Below are 6,239 nucleotides of genomic sequence, written 5' to 3' on the forward strand. Positions count from 1 at the left end.
ATCGAAACGTACATTTGAAATTACAATTTTACCCCTAGTTCGTTACTTTACGTGTAGTTTTGTGTTGTGTGGTGTTGTAGGACCACACACACTCATACACTCTCTTTCTCTCCCGGGATTCCCTCCCTTTTTTCCTCTCTCTGTCTCTTTTCTGTCACTTCTCTCTCTCTCTCCCAAGCTCCGTTTTTCCTTCTTCTTTCTTCAAAAACGTACGGACGACACACAAATCACCCAAACCTTGATGGATCGAAGAAACTAAGGACACCATCGAACTCGTGAAGCTCGTACGAGTGCAACCATACCATTTTCAGGTGAGAAATCCTTCGTTTTCATGTCGATTCGAGGTAATCCGATTTAGGTACTGTTCATGCAAACTTAAACTAGCATGTTTTTGGGATTTTGAAGCTTGTAGGAAGCTTGGTGAGGTCCTAAGGAAGCTCGGAGTGCTTCGTTTGAAGGAATTGGACGTCGGGATCATTGTGGTCAAAGTTGGCCGGAGCTTTCGAGGGTTTTTCCGGCGAATCCACGGCGAGTTAGGGGTCGAGGAAGGTATGGATGTGTTCGTCTCGTCAATACCTTCATTTTGATATATAGTACGTCAAAAATGGTTAAGAAATGAAGAAGTTATGACACTTTGAAGTTTACCCAGAAATTCCGGCAAAACACCCACCGCCGGCGAAACCAGTCCGGCGACGCGAGGAAGAAGACGCGCGCGTGGGCAGCGCGTGAACAGTGCGCGTGGGGGCGCGTGAGAGCTCCAAATTGAGTTCTGAAAATTGTCACGCGTTCGTGACGTCGTGTAGATCACCGTGGTATATTCATACACCCAAATTGAGCAACGTATGAGAAAGTTATGGACAAATGTTTGGTGTATGCGCGTTAAATAACGTCAATTTGGTTACTTTTTGTATAGGTGAAAATTATGCAGAGGAAGAATGTAACCAAGCTAGGGGAGGTTCAGGGACCTATGAGACGTCGATGTGATCAGTGAGTGGGCAGTTATTTTTCAATATATATATATATACGTATGCTTGAAGTATTTCCCAGAAACGTATTTTAAAAGAAATACGAATTAATTATCCTGTCATATATGCATCATATTTTAATATGTGCATTACCATAATTATGCATACTGTTGCATGGTGCTGAGGAGGCCCAGGTAAGCTACGATTGAAATACTATCATCACATGCATTAGTAGTGGCATACATTTATATATGTGTATTGGTGCTGTGGACGCACAGGTAAGTGCCAGGTAAGTGGTATTCATGTTGTTATGCAGTAGTAGTTTGAGAGGATTAGAGAGCTCATAATCTGCACCCCCGGTGTTAGTGCTCCTGCCCGAGGCCAGGGCACAGCCTTCACGTGTATGTTCACCAGCACCGCATGCTCGCCTTGGATCCAAGTTAGGTGCAAGCCTGTCGTACAGACCACATTAGGTGGTTCCGACTTGTAGGTGACCCGCGATTTATCGCACAGCTTCACGTGATCGTAGCACTAGAGCATATATATATTACACCCAGCCTGTCGTACAGACCACGTTAGGTGGTTCCGACTTGTGTGCAGATTCAGATATTGAGTTGAGATTAGAGCTCTATCTGCAGCCGTACAGGTCACGTTAGGTGACTCCCGGCTGCCAGATTATATGTTATTGATGTGAATTACGCTTGAGCACTTACATTTGATTATGAGTTTCCGTTGTGGCATATTCTCGAGCATGAATGGCATATTTATGAGCATGAATGATATATCTTTGAGCATGACTGGCATATCTATACATACGTATATATGTTATTTTCTGGGAAACTATACTTGTTTTACAGCGAGGGGTTAGTATATGCAAAAGAGAAAAGAAGGTTTTGAATACGTTCGTTTTGCTGACCCACTCAATTTTGTTTTGCGCCCCTCCAGGTTTAAGGAAATGCAAAGGTGTGGTGACTACGAGGAAGTTCAACGGTGTTCTGACAGAATGGACCAAATAAGGACTCACCTTCGGGTGTTTCATTTTAGAAGTTGTATATTTTAAAGCTTCCGAACTGTGCAAATGGTTACGTCACTCTCACGTGACGGCCAGCATGCCCTCCTTCGGGACGGGGTGTGTCAGTTGGTATCAGAGCCTAGTTTCAATCTTGGACATCTTGAGAAGTTCTAGTGAATTCTGTCAGAACTACACCGCCTCGTAGCAAACCACGTAGTTAGAGGAATTTAGTTTCCCTGATTTAGCTGTTAGGGGAAACTATTATTTTGGTGATTCAGTATATTATCTGAAAGGGACATTTTAAGATGGGTTATGAGCTGAATTTGAATCACCTTATGAAATGATGAACCTGAGGGAGCAAAGTGATGGATTAACCGATTGGAAAAGATGTTTTAGATTATGCAAGTCAAAGGGATCTTCCTTTTGACAGAAGGGTTGAGACGACTACCTGGTTTGAGTTATAAACTTGTATCCTGGTGGAAACAGGAGTATAATTCGTTGTCACCGAAGGAAACAGCCGATTGAGAATTGTTTAAGGATTTGTTTAAAGAAAAGAATTATTTCCTTTGGCATCTTATGATGGTAGAAAGCAAGAGTTTACAAATGTGAGACAAGGAAAGCTGACGATCAATGAGTATTATAGAAAGTTCTCAGACTTGCCTCGTCCCATTTGAATATTGCTGCTATTTTGATTGAAGTGTTATATTGTTTTAGGCTGGGTGGCAAAAGGCAATGGTATTTTGGGTGACCACTATCCATTGTAATTCTTATCAGGAGTATACAAGATGTTGTTGAGCCTTAAGGACTCTGAGAACATGTTCAGCGAGAGTAAAGAAGAATGATAAAAGAATGGGAATCAAAAGAGGACGATAAAGTTAATGATTCGTCATATCAAGAATATAGAAAGATTCGGAACTTCAAAAGAAGTGAAGCTAATTCTAGTTCTTTTGGCAAAGGTTTTAATGCCATTGACCAGAAGCGAAGTGATAGATGTATTGGTAATCCCAGATCTCAGAGACAAGGTGATTTTGGTAAAGGAAATGTACCTTTGTGATGTAGGTACAATAATGGACACCTTTGAGAATGTAGGCAAGAAAGCATTGGACGCTTTACAAGTGGATAGATGGGACATAGAACTGCAAATTATGTCCAAAGCCAACAGAAGCCCTAACAATCTTCTTTGCCACAACTGGCGCCGATCCAGCAAGTTCCTGGATCTATTAATTATGGTCAGTTAGGTCGTGGTGTACATGAAAGAAGTATTTACACTAATAGAGGTTGTGGGAGACAACAACAAGCCCAGGGATGTGTTAACTACACATCACTGCAAGATACTCAGAATTATTTGGATTTGATTAGGGGTACGATAATTATTCTTAATGACTTAGCTAGAGTCTATTTGTTAATAATGTAGAAATTTTACGTTATTAATGTTATTGCCTAGAAAGTAGTAATTAAACGCGGTTGAGACGTGTATATGTATTTCCTAATGAGTGGCAAAATAGTAATATTACACCCTCGAGAGTTGTTGCTTACTTATCGAGACAACGATGATTTATCAGTATTGCGGGCTGCAGACCGTAATATTAATAACTTATTCGTGGATTCGTTAAGCAAGTAAACCGATAGGTTATTCTATGTTAGTATCGTACTATTCAGAGTGCTCAGTATTAGTAGAGTATGTATTGTTGCTAGCTACTTTTGTTCCATTAGATTGTGGATTTCGATGTTATTCTAGAGCATTCTATTATGATACTTGGCATGACATACATTCATATTGTCTAGCATTTTTGAGATATATTACGTATATGAGTATATACTTTATTTCCGGGAAACCAATTATTTTCCATCGGTCTGGATGACTAGAGATTACTTTTGTAAGTATGCAAAGTGGAGTGAGGCAGGCCGTTATTTATGCTGTGAGAGCAAAGAGATTATTATTAAAAGGCTGCCAAGGATATTTATATCATGTGGTACTAAATGATGTCACTTCTAGTAGTGTGGAAGAAGTGGGAGTAGTCAAACATTTACCTGACATTTTCCCTGAGAATTTACCTGGATTGCCACCAGTTAAAGATGTAGAGTTCACTATGGATTTGTCTCCAGGTACAAACCATATATTATAGAATGTTGCCTTTTGAACTAAGAGAATTGGAAATTGGTTGATAAAAGTTTTTATTCAACCTAGTACATTACGTTGGGGGAACCCCAGTGTATTGGTGAGAAAGAAAATGGACGTAAAGGTTGTGCTTTGCTTATAGACCATGGAATCGGGTAACGATTGAGAACCGTTATCCATGATGGTGTACTGATGTTTAATGAATCAGCTCAGAGGTATTTGTGTAATTTCAAAGATCGACTTGAGGTCTGTCCATTACCAATTGAAGATTTTGAGCGACGTTGATCCTAAGATTGTTTTCTGGACTTGTTATAGTCTTTATAAATTTTGGTGATGCTATGCGGATACTCATGCTGTTCCATAAGTTGATGGATGAAGTATTCCAGGAATGCCTTGATAAATTGTTATCATTTTCATGGACGATATTCTGGTACATTCTGAGCCAGAGCAGAGCATGTAAACATATTAAGTTGGTGAAGTAAAGATTGTTAGAACGTTGGTTGTATGCTAAGTTTAGCAAATGCTAAGGTTAAATGAATCAAGTGGCATTCTAAGATATGTTATATCTGCTTCAGGTATTCAAGTGAATTCTTAAAAGGTAGCAGAAATTGAGAATTTAGAACAACCACGAATCGTGATTGGGATTCAGAGTTATCCTAGCTTAACAAGCTATCATGGACGGTTCGTGAAAGATTTTTTCAGTCATTGCCTTGCCATTGACGAGAAAAGAGGTTAAGTTTGAGTGGGATGATAATTATGAGTAAAGGTTTCAACAGTTGAAGTATTCCTCACTCATGCACGTATTTTAGTACTCCCAGAAGATAGTGGTAATCATAAATTTTTAGTGATATTTCTTGAATGGTATTGGATGCATGTTGATGCAAATGTTAGGGTGATTACATACGTTTCACGACGAAAGGAACCTCATGAAATGAATTACCCTACTGGTGATTTGGAAGTCATGATTACCATTCTTGCTGTGAAGTTATGAAGACATTATTTGTGGTAAGAATGCAAGATTTTTACGAATCCAAAAAGTCTCCAATATCCATTACTTGGAAGGATTTTGATATAAGGCAGCGAAGGTGGATTGAATTGTTTAATGAACATGATTGTACGACCAGGGTGATCGTAAAATTGTTCTAGCTGATGCACTTGGTGAAAAGACGGTGATAAGAGTTGATGTCTGGCACGCTTGCCAAGATTGTCTTCTTGTGGATTGGAAATCAACTGAAGTAAAGTTGAGAATGGAAGATTGAGAAGAAGTTGTAATTGTTAATTTTCAAGTTAAGTCTTTTTAGTAAGGTCGTACTCAAGACTCAAATGGTTAACGAAGAAAATTAAGAATCAACCAAGGCAAAGAAAGAAGGGAAAAAGAAAGATTGCTGAGTTCGAGAATAGGATGGTTATGATTGAACTTGAGGTGATAGTTGATCAATGTACCAAGTTAGTACATTTACTCCAGTGTTGAGTAACAACCACAGTACAACAGTACTTATAAGTTTTATGGAGAAGAGATTTGGGTTACGGAACTGCTGAGTTTCTTAAGTATGTTGGTTGCACAGTTTCCAAAGTAACGCTATAAGGACCGTGAAATGTGTCGATTTTTGTTGATTTGTGGAAGAAATACTTCTGGATAGAGAAGATTCGATCACGAAAGAGTTTTGGTAGGCCCTGAAACTATAGATGAGTCTTCTCAAAGTATTCAGGTGATTAAGTTTAACCTGAGAGTAGCCAGGAATGGCAAAAGAGATTAATAGTTGAACATGTCACTAATCGAGTGTTTAACGTAGTTGATCTTATAATTTTGAAGTTCTCAATTTAGAAAAGTATGATTCGGCTTGGAAAGAAAAGCAAATTAAGTCCTAAGTACCTCGGACTTTATGCGATCATCGAAGAGTAAGTGAAGTTGCTTGAATTACTTCCAGAGTTGTTGTAAGAGTATGATGTGTTTCATGATTCAACATTTTTTTTAGAAATTTCATCACGAAAAGAAATAGAGAGATTTGGAAAGAAGACAAAATAAGTCTTAAACACATCAGACCGTTTTTGACCACTAAAGGAATTGATGAAGTTGCATACAAGTGGTGATGTCTTCAGAATTTGCTAAGGTGCATAATGTATTATATTTCGATGCGTTGTC

At 38.9% G+C, this 6,239-nt stretch overlaps 1 long non-coding RNA gene across 1 annotated transcript; it reads left to right on the top strand.

Moving 5' to 3' along the window:
* The first annotated feature begins 461 nt into the window (after nt 1–461).
* On the top strand, nt 462–2,196 carry LOC137712450 (uncharacterized). The gene is made up of 4 exons (XR_015951936.1): nt 462–549; nt 650–812; nt 914–987; nt 1,911–2,196. It is a non-coding gene; the product is annotated as an uncharacterized LOC137712450 (long non-coding RNA).
* The last annotated feature ends 4,043 nt before the right edge of the window (nt 2,197–6,239 follow it).

Source organism: Pyrus communis, chromosome 2 (genome assembly GCF_041283825.1).
Source record: "Pyrus communis isolate YQ-2024b chromosome 2, ASM4128382v1, whole genome shotgun sequence".
Lineage (NCBI taxonomy): Eukaryota > Viridiplantae > Streptophyta > Magnoliopsida > Rosales > Rosaceae > Pyrus > Pyrus communis.